This window comes from Macrotis lagotis, chromosome 1, assembly GCF_037893015.1.
Source record: "Macrotis lagotis isolate mMagLag1 chromosome 1, bilby.v1.9.chrom.fasta, whole genome shotgun sequence".
Lineage (NCBI taxonomy): Eukaryota > Metazoa > Chordata > Mammalia > Peramelemorphia > Peramelidae > Macrotis > Macrotis lagotis.
In genome coordinates, this window is record NC_133658.1 from 375,846,889 (window position 1) to 375,864,123 (window position 17,235).

The following is a 17,235-nucleotide window of genomic DNA, read 5'->3' on the forward strand; positions in this document are numbered from 1 at the left end:
TGAACTTTTTAGAGTATTAAGGTAGGGGAATACATGATCATATATGTGCATTAGGAAGATCAATTTGACAGATGCTTGGAGGATGAACCAGAATAGGGAGAGGACTGAGTCAAGGAGACCAAGCAGCAAACTATTGCAATAATTCAGCCATGAGGTAATAAGGGACTCCACTGTGATGTTAAAAAGATAGAAAAAACAATATTTGACAGCTGATTAAATATGGGGGCAGGAGTAGGTGAGAAATAGATGAGTCTAGGATGATTCCTAAGTTGCAAACCAGAATGACTAGGAGGATTGTGGTACTTTCAAGAGTTATAGGTGCATTAGGAAGAGGGGAGGGTCTAGGGGAAGTTTGTATTTGGGCATAGTAAATTTAAAATGTCTTAGGAACATCCAATTTAGTCTGTTAGAGATGTGAGATTGGAGGTCAGGAAAAAGGTTAGGGTTGCATAAATAGATCTGAGAATCATATGCATAGAGATGATAATTGAATCCACAGAAGCTGATGAAGAGAAGAGGACACGACAGAGCCATGGGGAAGACCTATCATTAGTGAGCATGAGCTGGATAAAGATGCAACAAAGGAGACCAAGAAGGAGTGGTCAGATGAATGTAAAGGGAAGAGAATAGTGTCGTGAAAATTTAAGAAAAGGAAATATCAAGGAAGAAGATTAACTGTCAAAGGATACAAAGAAGTCAAGAAGGGTAAGGTATGGGAAATGGTCATTAGGTTTAAAAAACTCAGACACTATTGCTAACTTTAAAGATTAGTTTCTCCTGAGGTATGAGATTGGAAACCAATATGCAGAGTTAAGAAGAGTGAGAGGAAGAGAAGGAATTTACCAACTGTACCCTGTTTTCTTTGGCACAGACAGATGAATTAAGGTATTTTTGAGGATATAAGACACATGGCAGCAGGAGACAGAGAAAGATTATTTAGTGAGAGAATTAGAATTCTAGAGGGACAATCTGTCTGAGAAAACAGCATGGAATGAGATCACTTTGTACATGTAGAGAGGGGCTTGCCTTGACATGGCAAAGTTCTACCTCTTTACTATACGATTAAGGAAGAGGGGGAAAATCTGAATGATATGAGATGAGGATAAAGAAGAGGTAACTCTCAGCTAAAAGCCTCAAGTTTTTTCAGTGAAATATGAGACAAAGTTTTGAGCTGAGAGGGTGGAAGAGAACTATAGGAGACTTAAGGAAGGATGAAATAGGTTGGAAATGTGCTATGGCAAGAAAAATAGTGAATCAATTTGAGAAGATATAAAAGGATTGCCTTGCCACAATGAAGGCCCAGTTGAGATTATGTTACATAAATTTATAGTAAGCCTATATCATAATTTTCTCCAGCTCCGTTCACCAACAAAGGAAGTGGATGGTGAGAGTAATCCAAGACTGAGGCTTGGCAAGGGAAGATCTGTGATAACATAAGAAAGCAAGAGACTCAAAAGAAGAAAAAAGGGTAGAGTTGATTGGTTCACCAAAGGGTCAAGGTAAGAAAGTATCAAGGGCAGGAATGACTCTTCAAAGATACAGATTACAATTCATTCATACTTGCCTAAGTGACACTTGTTCACGTTTTTTCCTAAGTTCACCACAAAGGATCCAACTGATGCACCTAACCCCTTATTTGGGTTCTTCTGATATTGTGAGAATACATTAGATCATGCAGGCTATCCACTAACTGCCCATCACTCTCGCCACTAGGCCAGTTCTCAGGGAAAGCAAAGTCTTGACTAGTAATCTTGCCTGGTTTTTCCTTAAAAGGCATTGAAAACATCCCAAAATCTTACTTGGTCTATAAGACCAAGATCAGTGACTTGGCTTCCTGATGGCACTGCAAAAGCAAGGCATGGAACTGAATTGCTGTACATTTCTTCTTGAATGTTTTTTTCCTTGCCATGATTAAGAAAAGCTTTTGTTCATTGCAGAGGTTAGTTTACATGCCATTCCCACCTGGAACACCATGTTTAAAGCCTGGCCTATAATACTAGCCCATTTTCTTTTACAGTCATAGATTCTTTTTTGACATACATTACTATTATTCTCCAGAATTCATTTGTTATGCCTGGGCAGCCCACTCATCCACAATAAACATCTATAGTTTTACATTTCCTTCTAAATTATAATCATTTTTAATTCTTCAGAATGTTCCATGATTCACAGACACACAAGTATTAAAAGATGGGCCTTCTGAGAGAAAGTTTATGTCTTTGTATCCTTTAATTCACTCTTCCTCTTTTAAATTTAGGACCTTATTCTTTGTTTATATCATCTGGTGATTATAAGAAAGTACTAGGCTTGACAAAATCAAAAACCATCTTAATGGAAAAGACACAGAATTGGAAATCAGGAAATGAAATTCAATTATTAATTAGTTCTTGGGGTTACAGCCAAGATAGCGGCATGAAAGCAAGATTTCCCAAAGGTTTACTTCCAAGAAACTCCAAAGGCCTTAAAATTATGACTGTAACTAAATTTTGGAGAGGCAGAACCCACAGAAAGACCCAGTGAGGCAATTTTCCAGCCCAAAGTAACCTGGAAGATCATGGGAAGGTTCTGTTCCACAGGGTTGGAGGGGGTAACAGTGAAGCCAGAATCACACAGAGCCAGAGTGAATGGAGCTCCAGCTTTCCAGGAACAGTCTGTGGGTCACCTGAGTCCCTGGGGCACCTGGGCTCATGACAGCAGAAGAGGTATTCAGACCTCCCAACACAGGGAATTACCAAGCACAACTTGGAAGATCAGAAAAACCTCTGCCAGAATGAGGATGGGGCCCAGGCCAGTGTGGCCCTCAGCACAGCCCCAGATCCAGAAATAGAAGCAGGCCTGCGGGGAGTCACTCAAAAGCTGCTTTCAAAGCTGCTTCAGCACATGGAAGACAAGGGGGTGGAGGGGGAACTGTTGAGTTCTCTCCTTTATACCTAGGACAAGACTCTTATCCATTTTAAACCCTGGTCGCAGTCTGGGGCTCCCCATCACCATAGAGCAGGGACCCTCCTCATAGCTGCAGGGTAGAGGGGAGTACTTATAGTCATCCACAGACCAGAGTACAGGCCAGGAGAGCAGTCAGAGCTTTTCATAAGACATTGAAGGATCTGAGGTCCTTTCTGGGGTGCCCCAATAACACTCAAAAGTTTGGAAAATACCTCAAAACCAGGACACAGGCTAGGGAAATGAATAAGCAGGGAGAAAAGAACCTGACCATAGATAATTATTTTGGTCCCACAGAGGATCAAAACACACACTCAGAAGATGGAAAAGTCCAAGCTTCTGTATCCAAAGCCTCCAAGAAAAATTGGAATTGGGCTCAGACTATGGAAGAGCTCAAAAAATATTTTGAAAATCAAGTGAGATATAGGAAAAATTGGGAAGAGAAATGAGAGCAATGCAGGAAAATCATGATAACCAAGTCACCAGCTTAGTCAAGGAGATACAAAAAAATCCAAAGAAAATAAAACCAGTTTAGGTCAAATGGAATAAGCAGTTCAAAAAGTGAATGAGAAGAAGAATGTCTTAAAAAGCAGAATTGGCCAGATGGAAAAAGAGATAAGAATTCCTTCAAATGTAGAATGGAGCTAAGGGAAGCTAATGAATTTGTGAAGAATCAAGAAACAATAAAGCAAAACCAAAAGAATGGAAAACTTGAAGAAAACATGAAATATCTCCCTGGAAAAACAAGTGATCTGGAAAACAAATCTAGAAAAGACAATTTAATAGTCATTGGGCTACCTGAAAGTTCAGACTAGGAAAGGAGCCTTGACTTTGTTTTTTTTTAAGAAAGATTTTATTTTAAATTTTACAATTTTTCCCCTAATCTTGCTTCCCTCCCCCCACCCCCTACAGAAGGTAGTCTGTTAGTCTTTACATTGATCTAAGTTGAATGTGATAAGAGAGAAATCATATCCTTAAGGAAATTATAAAAGATAACAAATTATATAATAAGATAATGGCTTTTTGAAATTAAAGGTAATAGTCTTTGGTATTTGTTCAAACTCTATAATTCTTTCTCTGGATACAGATGGTATTCTCCATCACAGATACCCCAATATTATGCCTGATTGTTTCACTGTTGGAATGAGCAAATCCATTAAGGTTGACCATCACCCCCATGTTGCTGTTAGGGTGTACAATGTTCTTCTGATACTACTCATCTCACTCAGCATCAGTTCATGCAAATCCTTCCAGACTTCCCTGAATTCCCATCCCTCCTGGTTTCTAATAGAACAGTAGTGTTCCATAACATACAAATACCACAATTTGTTAAGTCATTCCTCAATTGATGGACATTCACTTAATTTCCAATTCTTTGCCACTACAAACAGGGCTGCTATAAACTTTTGGTACAAGTGACATTTTTACTTTTTTCATAATTTCTTCAGGGTATAGACCCAGTAGTGGTATTGCTAAATCAAAGGGTATACATATTTTTGTTGCCTTTTGAGCATAATTCCAAATTGCTCTCCAAAAAGGTTGAATGAATTCACAGCTCCACCAACAATGTATTAGTGTCCCAGATTTCCCACATCCCTCCCAATGTTGATCATTGTCCTTTCTGGTCATATTGGCCAGTCTGATAGATGTGAGGTGGTACATAAGAGATGCTTTAATTTGAATTAGTGATTTAAAGCAATTTTTATATGACTGTGGATGACTTTGATTTTCTCATCTGTAAATTGCCTCCACATATCCTCTGACCATTTGTCAACTGGGGATGGCTTGTCTTTTGATTTCATTTTTAAAGAATTTCTACAGGAAAATTATTTTGATATTCTGGAAGAACAAGGTTAAATAGAAATTGAGGGAATCTACTAATCTCCTTCTGAAAGATATCCCCCAAAAATAACTCCCAGGAATATTATAGTCAAATTCCAGAACTCCCAATTCAAAGAGAAAATATTACAAGTATCCAGAAAGAAACAATTCAAATATCATGTTCTACAGACAGGTTTACACAAGATTTAGCAGCAACTACATTAAGGGCCAATAGGGTTTGGAATATAATATTCTGGAAGGCAAAAGAGCTTGGATCATAATCGAGAATCAACTAACCAGCAAAACTGAACATCTTCCAGGGGAAAAGATGGACATTCAGTTATTAATTAGTTCTATGGCATGTTCTAGAGAGAATACTGGATTCAGGTTAGGAATCAATAAAAGAAGACCTGACAGTCTCAATTTTGCCATGAACTAACTGTGGAGATAATATTTTAATTCATATTTTGTTAATACCTATCTTTTTTCATCCCAGTTATTCCAAGATATGCCTTTCCATGCACTAAAACTTTCCTTGCAACACACAAACCAAAAAATACCCACTAAATAAAACCTACCCATACAATTTCCAGACCTTTGATTGTAATTTCTGTTCTCTAGTTCTCTACTTTTGCAAGAAAAAAAAAAGAAAGATATATTTCCTTGGCTTCCCTGAAACTGACGGTCATTCTAATTAGTTTTTTTTTAATTTTATTGAGACAGCACTCAAGCCTTCCTCTCCACTGCCTCTCTTTGATCCTTTCCACCCCATCAGATGCCCTCTCCTGAATCATCTGGCTCAGTTAGTGAGACTTTTCCCTTATTTTGCTTTACTCCATTTTCTGGCATCTTTTAAAGTATGGCCTTCCTTCATTAGAATGAAAATTCCTTAAGAGAAAGTACTGTCTTGCTTACTTGTATTTGTAACCACAGAAGTGTACAGTATTGCACTTAATAAATGCTTTTTTTTAATCTATCTATCATCTGCCTGCTTACCTAAGTATAGTGTTTGGTTTCATTTTAGGGTTCATTTCATTTGAATTTAGTCATTACATTAAAGTTCCTGGTTGGGCTTATTTCATTCTGCAGTATTTTATACATACCTTTTCATGTTTCTAAGAATTCCTTACATTTATTGGTTCTTACAGCACAGTAATATTCCATTACATTAATACAGCACAAAATATGTTCAGTCATTCCTCAGGCATTGGGATCCCTCTTTGAGTTTGAGGTGGTTTGAGTTTTTTCATTTTGTTTGTTACTACAATAAGTGTTGCAATGAATAGTTTGAACATATGGGGCTCATTTTTATCTTTTATTTCATTGGATTGAAATCTCTGGGTCAAAAAAGTAAAAAAAAATCATTCAAACCAGTAATTTCACTTTCATGTAGAAATTTCCTCCTTAAATATAGATCAGAAACTCATTAATTTATAGTCTTAGAGATGCCTGGAACATTGAGAGATTAAATGGATGTTTGTAAGTGATTACACTATCAACATCAGTCATAAGCAGGATCTGAATCCAGATATTCCAAATTCAAAGGCTATCCTTTAATAACTACATTACCGCTTGATATGGACATTTTGACAACTGATTTAATCCATATGGATTCCAACTATCAAATAGTAATAATACTTTCTGTCCTCCCACAAAATGGTATCGTGAAAATAAAATGAAATAACTGATGTGCAAGCAACCACAATGGGGATGCACCACAAATGGACAATGTCATTGTTATTGTTACTACTGGGTTGAATCTGAAGACTGGTCCCAAACATTTTGCCCCTCGTTCTTATTTTAACTCAAGAAATATCTATATTTTCCCTTGAGGAAAGACAATGAGGAATGAAACCCAGTCCCTGCCCCAGTAAGTTTAAAGTCTAATAGAAGATATGAGGAGTAAAGACAGGAAAAAACCAGATAACAGTCAGTGCCATAAGAACTATGAGACCTGAGGAAGAAGAAACCACTAAGCAAATCACCCAAACAGTTTTTCTAAAAGTTAGGGGTATTGCTAAAGAACCAAGATCAGGAAAGCAACTTAAAAAAGTCTAGTCCAACTTTCTTACCTTAAAGAGTAGGAAACTGATGCCCAGAAAAAGAAATGAGGTAACCCAGGTTATTAAGTAGATGACTTTGTGTTAAAGGTATGGGGCTGAGGTAAGGAAGAAAAAATTACAATGAAGCTTCACTTTTCTATAAATGAATAATCTTTGGTCCCCCAGGGTTTTATTTCTAGCACCAAGAGCTGAAGAGCCAATGACCAAAAGATAAAGACAAAGTATTGTATTTGCACATGTGCATGTCTTGGACTCCATTCCCAAATCAAATGCAGTATTTTCTATCAAACTCTTATACAGGAAACAGAAGTAGCACATACATTCATATGCATGCATGCACAATCTAATCAAACCATTAGAAATTTACCTAGTTGGATTTCAAGAAGACAGTCAATAACTGAGTTTAATTTTAGTGTATATTACAAGAGGGCAGTCTGGATTAAAGTTACCTCATTAATCCCATAAACAGAAGAAAAAATATCTGTAACAAAACTAGAAAAGAAATGATAACACCCAACCTCACAATGATGCTGTGAACAGTTTTCTAGGCAGTACACAGGATGTGGGTGGGAAGGACTAGGATTGGACTTTTTTAAACACCTCCTATGCTGTGAGTAGGAAGTAGTGACTGTAAACCCCACACCCATGTAATCTGCCAAACAGCATTACTACTATGACCAGTCTTAGGATACAAAGGAGACAAAACTAAAAGGTTTGATTAAATTTGTCTTAGCATCAAGCTGGTTCTTCTCATATCCTAGTCACCTCTATGGCTACCACCCCTTCCCCCCAAGCTCCCTTTCAGGGGCTTCTAGAGTTGGTTCTCTCTCTCTAACTTAGTGGTTTCCAAAGCAGGAATTGGGACTCCCTGGGGAATAATGGATTTTCCCCAATGGATGTATAATCAAACTGAGTTTTGGATGTTAGTCTATATTCTATTCTTACTCCAACAGCCAATCATGGGGTTTGTCTCCAATACAATTACATCTCATTCCCTTAGAATTTATTGATCTCACAGATTCATGGCTTCAGATGCAGTCCTGTTTTTCTATTCTTAAAATTTGTCATGTTTATAATAACAAAAAGGAAAATTTAATTTTCTATCCCCTCACTCTGCTTAGCAAATTACCAGCCACACCTTTCAGATTCCTGCATGCATCCCTCAGGGTTTCCAGGTACCAATAGCAGCAGCTGCTGCTTCTTCTCTAAGAAAAAGAGCTCTGTGCTCAATAGGGAAAAAATTCTCACCTTATATCCTCTTTTCATTAACAGTAGGACCAAATAAATAGCCTAGGATGAATAGGCATCCCAGAAATCCTTATCTTATCTTTCTCCTCAAATCCTCTCCTGTCCTAAACCTCCCCAAGGATAGTGTTGAGAATATCATCATCTTTGCAAGTCATCTAGATCCTCAAAATTTTTCAGTTTCAAATTGTCCCTTTACCATATATCTAATAATGTTTATCTTTCATTTTCGAAGAAGACCATGACATAGGAGAGGTGATGCCATGACAAGTACACCAATTAGATTTGAGTGAAGGGGACTGTGCTAAGTCACCAAGCCTCACTTTCTTCTTCAGAGCCATCTGGGTCCAATGGCCAGATGTGAATCAAGATGACTGGAGATGGCTCTGGATACATGTTACACAGGATTAAGTGACTTGGGGTCACACAGATAGTAAGAGTCAAATATCTGAGACCAGATTCAAACTGCTGTCTGCCTGACTCCAAGGCCAGTACTCTATCCACTGTGCCACCTAACTGCTCTACTACATATCTAATCATGTAACAAATATTTTCCATTCCATTTTCACATCTCTCCTTTTTCTCTACTCACACAACCACTAGTCAAGTTCAAGCCCTCATCATCTCTTGCCATGACTATTGGAATAGCCTCATAATAGGCCTCCTCAACTCAAGGGTCTCCCTACTCCAACTCCTCCACCACACAGATGCAAAAATAAGCACAGATTTGACCAATTTAATTCCCTATTCAATAAACATCAGTGGCTCCCAAATGACTCTAGAATAAAATGTTATTTCATCCTTATCTCATCCTCTTAAAATTGTATATTTTATACAAATTTGATTTGTATAATTATTAGTACAATAACCTATATACATAATTCATAAATAAGTATACACATTTTGGAGATTCACATTCAAAATTTTTTTTACTGAAATAAGACACTCAAAAAAGTTTGGAAACCCCTGCTATTTCATAAACTCTCTTAGAAAAGGCTTGACAAAGCTAATTTATACTAATTTGATCTGATAATGATCTGATCTGTAACCCTTTTCAAAACAACAGTTCCTTGAAGAAAAGGAATGAATTTTTTCTAACTATAAAACTTCAGTCATAAGCATAAAGGAGATCTTTGGAGTAAGAGGAACTTTCCAAGTACAACTCAAACTGTAAGAAGTACAGATGCACAGAGCTTCATCCCTTCTTCAGGTATTCAGATTATTCATTGCATCCAAGATACTTCTTGATAAATAGGGAACTGTTTGAATTTTTTAAATAATCTTTTGCTTTTTTCTTTATATTTTTATTTAAATAGAAAAGCAATTTGGTATATATTTTTTGTTTTGAGTTCCAAATTCTATCCCTTCCTTCTCCCTCCTAATGGTTAGCAATCTGATATAGTCATTTTGGGGAAAGAAAACTCAAACCAAAACTGTTGATTTTTAAAAAACTTGCACAGTCCTTGGATATGAATCACCTTGGTTCTTGCCATCTGCATGAAGAAGCATATAAGTTCTAATGGGAAAGAATCCTGGACTCTGAGTCAGGAATAGATCTAAAAGCCTATTCTTACTAAGCAACCAGCTACTAACAATAGCCAAATCACCTCTAGTGTCTCAATTTCCAAGTTGGGGAAATGTAGAAATTTGAATATGTATGAATTGGAACTCAATCCTTGGTCTGGGGTTTGATCTGCTTTCTTGTTAACTGTTTCAATTCAACAAACACTTTTAAGAACCTACTTCTGAACAATCTTGGGTCCAACTGTAAAGATATTAGGAGAAACAGAAATGTACCTTGCACTTCTGAAGCAAAAGAATATTTAGTTTTTGTAGCTACCATGGAGCTGACCTGAAAAAGACCATCAGAATAATGGCAAAGGCTCTTCAGTCCACGCCATTTAAGAATCAGTTAATAGAATGGCACATTTAGCCTGGAGAAGAAAAGACTCAAAAAGAACATAGGAGTCATCTTAATAGTCCTTTCTTCTCTACATTAATTATTTCCAATTTATCCTGCATATAACCCATTTAAACAGAATTGTTCGCACATTGTCTTCCTGATACACAGAGCTCCTTGAGAGTGGAGTTTGATGGGGTTTTTTCATTTTATCTGTGTTGGGGGTTGGGGGGGGAGTTGGGAATGGGTGGGTGTGTTTGTTTTTCTTGGTATCTTGAGCACTTAATAGACATTACCTGGCACATATTAATGCTTAGAAAAATGTTCATTGACTAACTGAAATATCTGAAAGTCTATACCAAGTAAAAAATGAATGACTTCATAACTTATATAGAAATATGTTAAACATGATTGTACAGATTGTACATGTATAACCTATATCAGATTATTCACTGCCATGGGGAGGGGAGAGAAAGGAAGGAAGGCAGAAGAATGTGGAACTCAAAAGCTTACAAAAAGATGAGTGTTTTCAAACTAACCTTAATGTAATTGGAAAAAATAAAATAACATTCATAAATATAGCAACAAAGGTAGCAACAATAGGAACAATGTGAAAAAATCATTTAAACTTGATGTCAGAAAAACCTTAACAATTAAAGAAATGTCAAAAAATGATATAAGCTGCCTTGGGAAAGTAGGTGTCTCCCACACTCTTCCTGTAGGTCCTCACACAGAGACTGGCTTGCCAAGTATGTTTTAGTGAACATTCTTTTGTGGTATAGTTTGTATTAAATGACTCTCAAGTTGATTTTTAACTCTGAAAAGCTATGATTTTGTGATTCTATGGATTTTGATCATGCCTCTGTTTTATTAGGAACATGGCGGGGCAAAGTGTTCTAGCTCCTTTCACCTCTGAAAGCCCAGGGTACCTAATCTATGATGAAGTCCATAGTCTTCCCATTCTCTGAAAAACCATGCATGAAAGAAGCTTTCTGATCTTCAAACACAGAGCTAAATTTTAAGATTTGCATTGAAAAATAATACTTAAAGGTACATGTTCTAAGAGAAAAATCAATTCAGGATGCAAACCTCTGAGATGAGAGTTTAATTAACAAACTTACTCTTTGTCTTTGCATCCCTAACCAACTTCATTTTAAGCATTTCAAATATACCAGCAAAGGAAGTGGCTTTGCATACCAGTACCAAATTCTGCTAACTTTTCAAAATGACTAACAGGAAACAACATCAAAATGGCTATCTTTACTGAGTTTTACTAGCTTATCTTTGATTGCTGTTTCTTCTTCCTCCTCAAGCTTTAGAACACTAATCCCATCCTAAAATTTTGGATGAAGAAAATATAAAGAATTGAGAATCCCACTTTTAAAATTTAATTTTAAGAAAGGTTCTCAGATTAAAAGGAATCTTGACAAGATGTCCCTGTTAGATAAACATAAGCCTAGAGAGAGTCCAGCCCAGACAACTTTGTAAAGTAGTTAAAGGTTTGTCTTTACCTCTGTACCCATTTATTATTCCCCTCACACTAATTTTGATCTCCTTAGGTCCTGTTTTCCTTTTTCAAGTGAGGCAGTGGTGTCAATCTTAAATGGAAACAGGAGCTATTAAACCATACATAAGGATCCATGAAGTCTGTTTATTAACTTAGAAAACCACATGTGTGTATATGTATGTGTATAAAGAAACCCAAATCAGATTAAAACATACTTCATATATTTAATATATATCGATGTATTCTCTTCTTAATATATCAACACATTAAAATCAGATAGAAATCACATTTTAATCTGGTTTGGACTACCTGGATTGTCTTATAGGTTAAAATATTTGATACCTCTGATATAGGGTTTTGTCTCTTGATCACTCTAATGAAACTTCCCTGTACTTTATCTCATATACTACTGAATTTCAGAAATAGAATGTGCTTTTGAGATCATCTGATCTAACTTACCCCTGACCAGGGATTCTCTGCAAAGTCAAAATGTTCAGATGCTGTAGTGAAGTTCTCTACTACATTCATAAGCAGCCAACTGTCTGAATGGACAATTCTAACTCTCAGCTTGTTTTCTGTCACATTGAGCAAAAATCTTCCTCTTTTCAGTATCTACCTGTGATTCCTACTTCTGCACCCCTGGGGTCAAATAAACAAGTTTAGTTTGTCTTCCACATGACTATCCTTCAAAAAACTCTCCACCCCACCTCCAGTCTTTTCTCTATGCTATCTATACCCCTTATCTTAACAAATCTTCATCTAGCATGTTCTCCTGCCCACCATCATTCTGGTCACCAATCTTTTCCAGTTTGTTAAAATTCTTTCTATAATATGATACCCAGAAGTAAATTCCCGATATTCCCTCCAGATGAGGGGAGACAAGGGCAAAATACAATGGTACTCATCTCCCTCTAACTTAAGACCCTGCTTAGCTTTGCAGGCTTTTATTACACACTATTAATTCATATTAAGTTTGCAGGCCTTGAAAAATTCCTAGAATTGGCATCTAGCCATGCCTCCTCCATTTTGAATTTGTGAAGGTGATTTTTTAAATATTCATTCAATGAGTATAGAAATTTTTTAAAATTGCTTTTCCCTTTTAAATTTTATTTTCTTCAATTTGGTTCATTTTTCTGGACTTTCAAGAACTTTGTAGATTCTTTTACCTCTCCTGCTGTGTTTTGTCTGTAAATTGCATGAACTTTCTCCCTGTGCCTTCATATAAGATAAACATGCTACACATTCCAAACAAGACATAGTCAAGGACATAACCCTAGGAAGTTCCACTAGAAATTTCCCTTCTATTCAATATTTATTAAGTGCCTATTGTTTGCAAAGCAATGTACTGGGCACTGAAGATACAAAGACAGAAAGGAAACAATTTTTGACCTCTTGGAGATTGCATTCTCCTAGAGGAGATATATGTAAATAGGAGAATGAATAAAAACAATAAAGAATAAATAAAAATTATATATGAAGTGATATGATGTAATTTCAAAAGGAAGTGAGATCTACCAATGGAACAAATCATGGAAAAACTTCCTCCAGGGAGTTGGCACCTGAGCTGTACATGGAAGGGAAAGGTTTCTAGGAGGTGAAAAGGGAAGGCAATCTTTATAAGTCTAGTCTTCAACCAATTTTAAATCCACCCACATCCTTCATCTAGACAAGATGGCTCTGGGATAGTAACCATCTAATCTGAATCACCTATCAACTTGTCCATGCTGATGTAGTTATGGGAAAAGATGAGAGGGCCACTTCCATGTACCATTTATATTTATCAAGGACCCTCTGGAGACAACATCCTTACCTTCCTTGCTAAGTCATTAGAGATTTTACTCATTCCTTCAGCTAAGAAGAGGAATTTTAAGTACAAGGATAGATGAGATTTTCAGCATCTCTACAAATCAAACCCAAAAGGAAGTTACCTGTGCTCTTAATAGGATTAAGATTACTGGTTTAAAGTTGGAAAGAATTTTAGAGATTTTCTAGTCCAGCTCTCTCCATTTACTGATGAGGAAAAGTCCAGAAAAGTTAAACTACTTCTCAAGTTCCACAAGTCAACTCTGACAAACAAAACAACATTTTTTCTCCTGAACCATAGTATCCAGACTCAAGCTGGAAACTATATATAGACTAAAGCAAGATTCAGGTTAAAAACCTTAAGTTAACAATAGAGTCAATTCCAGTGGTAAAACTGGGTGACTAATAGAATTCAAGTATACTGGAATTTCTGTGGATTTCTTTCTAAATTGCAAAAGATGTTCTTTATTTCTTCTTCTATTTAGTTCAACAGCATTTATTCAAAAGCATTTATTAAGTAACTGCAATGCTCCCTCGCTCCTGATTTCCTATCCCAACTAGACTAAAAACTCCTCAAAACCAAGGAATTTCTTTTTCTTCTTTTCTTTCTCCTTCCTTTTCTTTCTTTATTTCTTTTTTCTTTCTTTACTTCCTTTCTCATGAAATGACATGCAGGAATGAAACATTTAGCTGCTTCTCTTAATAGCATAATGAAAATTCTGTAGGCTTTGGAGCCAAAAGACTTGAGTTTAAATCCCCACTTTATCATCTACTTTGTGACAAAAGAGGCAGATTGTATAACCTCCCTAAGTCTCAGTTTCCTTTTCTGTGAAATGATACATATTTGTTCTACCTACTTCATAGGAAAATTATGATGAAAAAATGTTATAAACTGCTGAATGCTCTATTTTATTATTTATTTTATTGCATTTGTCTTTTCAAATTATAGAAAGGCAAGGCATAGAACACGTCTTTGAGAGAATCTAGTTCCAATCTTCATTTCAGAAATGATGAAACTGAGGGTCAGAGATGATGACCTTCTTAGAGTGACCTTAGGAGTAGAGGCAATATTGGAACTTAATTCCTCTAATTCTAGATCCAGCTCTCTTTTCACTCTACTATATTATCTCAAATATGCATTATCAAAGCACTGAGTTAGACTTCTTTTTTTAAATGGGAACCACTTCCTAGTAAGGAAAATGAAGCTGGTATTATAGGAAACTGAAGCCCAGCAAGTGTATTGACTTGTTTGAGTTCCCTTAGGGATTGGATAGACAAGAACCTTGAAAAACAATGTTCTACTTTTCAAGAGTTCATTTTTTCCACATAAAGAATATTATCTCTGGCGCAGTGGATAAAGCACTGGCTGTGGAGTCAGGAGTACCTGGGTTCAAATCCGGTCTCAAACACTTAATAATTACCTAGCTGTGTGGCCTTGGGCAAGCCACTTAACCCCATTGCCTTGCAAAAACCTAAAAAAAAAAAAAATTAAAAAAAAAGAATATTATCTCTAAAAGTAACATAAATTGGCAAATCACAGAAATGATTTAGTGTTTACAAAGTGCTTTTCCTTACAACAATAACTTGAGGTAGTTAATGTAAGTATCATATTTCTATTTTGCTGATGAGAAAACTGAGGCTAAGAGCAGGTGAGTAGTTTGATTAGAAAGCTATTAAATGTCCAATGCTAAATTTGAAGTCAGGTCTCAGGACTCCAGGTCCAGGGTGTATTACCTTCTACCACAACTCTGTCCCTTCTCTGCCGCAAAACTTAGAATATACTTCCACTAGCATTTCCCTCGATTGCACCATGAAATGCTGACCAAGCTAGGCCTTCTATTTTAATTGTGACTAGAAAAAAAGGCTGCTATATTCCTGAGTGTGTATGCACCTCATTTGGGATCTTGTTATTTGCTGACAAGTTTGAAAATGAAAGGTTTCAGCAAATCTCTAGAATTAATAGCATCTGGGCAAGCGACCGTACAGCCCAACCAGCAACAATAATGAAACAAACAAACAAACAAAAATGATCTGTGTGTTGCTTTTCAGGGACTGGGTTACAGCTTCAAGAGGGTGTCAGCTCCAGTGGGAGATATATTATTCAAATAAAGGGAAACAGGCCTGGGCTTCATTAATTTTCCAATGAAAGTGGCCTCCAGTGGGTCTCTTCAGGCTTGGAACTGACAGCCACTGCCACAGCCTCAGTTACAAAGCAGCTAAAACCTGACCTTGCATCAGAACCTGAGGGTATTGCAATGACAAGGCAAAAAACCACATGACTAAGAGAAGGTAAGGTCGGCAGATGCATTTTGGTAACAGAAGTCCTGGAGGGGGAAGAGTGTCTTTCAGAACCATCATTTGGAAGGAATTTTCTAGTTCGAGATTTTGGAATTTAAAAACAAAACAATAAAGTGCACCATACTAGCCCAGATTTTTGCTGAAGAGAATTTTAGGCAGTATAATGGTTCAGAAAGTATTGGATTAGAAGTCAAAAAACCCTCACCATAGTCTCAAATCCAACATTGATGAACTTCTTTTCTCAGTTTCTAGGGTTCTTGGCAGTTGGGTGATACAGTGGGTAGTATACTAGATGGTTCAAATCTTCCATTATTTTTTTTAGGGTTTTTTTTTTAGTTTTTGCAAGGCAATGGAGTTAAGTGACTTGCTCAAGGTCACACAGCTAGGTAATTATCAAGTGTCTGAGGCCAGATTTGAACTCAGGTACTCCTGACTCCAGGGCCGGTGCTCTACCCACTGTACCACCTAGCTGCCCCCAAATCTTCCTTTAGATACTTAGTAACTATGTGGCTCTGGGAAAATCTCATAACCTTTGCCTGCCTCAGTTTCTTGATTTGTAAAATGAGAATAATAATAGCATTTACTTCACCAAGTTGTTGTGTCAGATAACATACTGTTTGTAAAGTATCTTGCAAATCTTGAAGCAATACATAAAAAGTCTAGTTATTATTATTATTGTTATTCTTTTAAATGGAAAAAAGAAATATTGAGTAGCCTACTTCTTGAGGCTATTATGAGACTCACATTTAATAATGCATGGGTGGGCATGCTGAAGCTCTAACTATAAGTATAAGGTTTTTATTGTTATCATAATGATTATGAGGCCACAGGGTATCACTGGATATAGAATACTGAATTTGGAGGCAGGAAAATAACTGCTAGTATAATAACTAGCATTTATATACCTCTTTAAGGTTTCTAAGGCTCTTTCAGAAGGTAACTCATTTAATCCTCACAGTGAGTCTGGGAGGTAGGTGATAGTTACAAATGAAGAAACTCAGACACAGAGAGGTTCAGGTATTTGCCCAGCATCACTAACCTCTAATAAGTGTCTGAGGTAGAACTGGAACTCGGGATTTCTTGACTCTTAAGTCCTATGCCCTGATCTGAGTTCAAATCTCTCTGTCACTTAATAGCTATGTGACCCTGGGCAAATTACTTAACCTCTCTGTGCCTTGATTCCTCCATATGTAAAATGAGAAGAATAATAACACCTGCCTCATAGGATTTTCTATGGAAAGTAGCTTTGCAAACCTTAAAGCTATATAAAAAAAAGAGCTAGCTATTATTACGAAGATGATTAATCAAATGCTTTTTCTTGAATGGTCTTCACTCAAATCCAATTCAAAATAATGAGTATTTATTAAATGCCTTTTGTATATAAGACTTTATGTTTCTCCAATTTCTCATTGTAACCCTGGGTTTTTACTGATTATGACAGCAGAGCACAAGGTCTCTCAGGTCTCACCATGATGAAAAGGCTTCAAATATTAAGTTCATCATAAGAGAATTGGTCAGCCCATTTTAAAAGGGGAGTAGGGAGGGAAAGGTGGCCACCACAACTCATTCAGCTGACCATTAATTGAGCAAACATTTACTAAATGTTTAACATGTGCAAGGCAACAGGCACTGAAAAATCAACACAATTGGTTGTATAT

The 17,235-nt window shown here is 36.6% G+C and overlaps 1 protein-coding gene and 1 long non-coding RNA gene across 3 annotated transcripts in view; one reads left to right on the forward strand and one right to left on the reverse strand.

The window, feature by feature from the left end:
* Positions 1-17,235, reverse strand: part of DOCK2 (dedicator of cytokinesis 2) — a 535,580-nt gene that overhangs the window by 503,291 nt on the left and 15,054 nt on the right. The gene's annotated exons all lie outside the window — the stretch shown is intronic.
* Positions 270-15,642, forward strand: LOC141506042 (uncharacterized). The gene is made up of 3 exons (XR_012473757.1): positions 270-705; positions 1,357-1,499; positions 15,329-15,642. It is a non-coding gene; the product is annotated as an uncharacterized LOC141506042 (long non-coding RNA).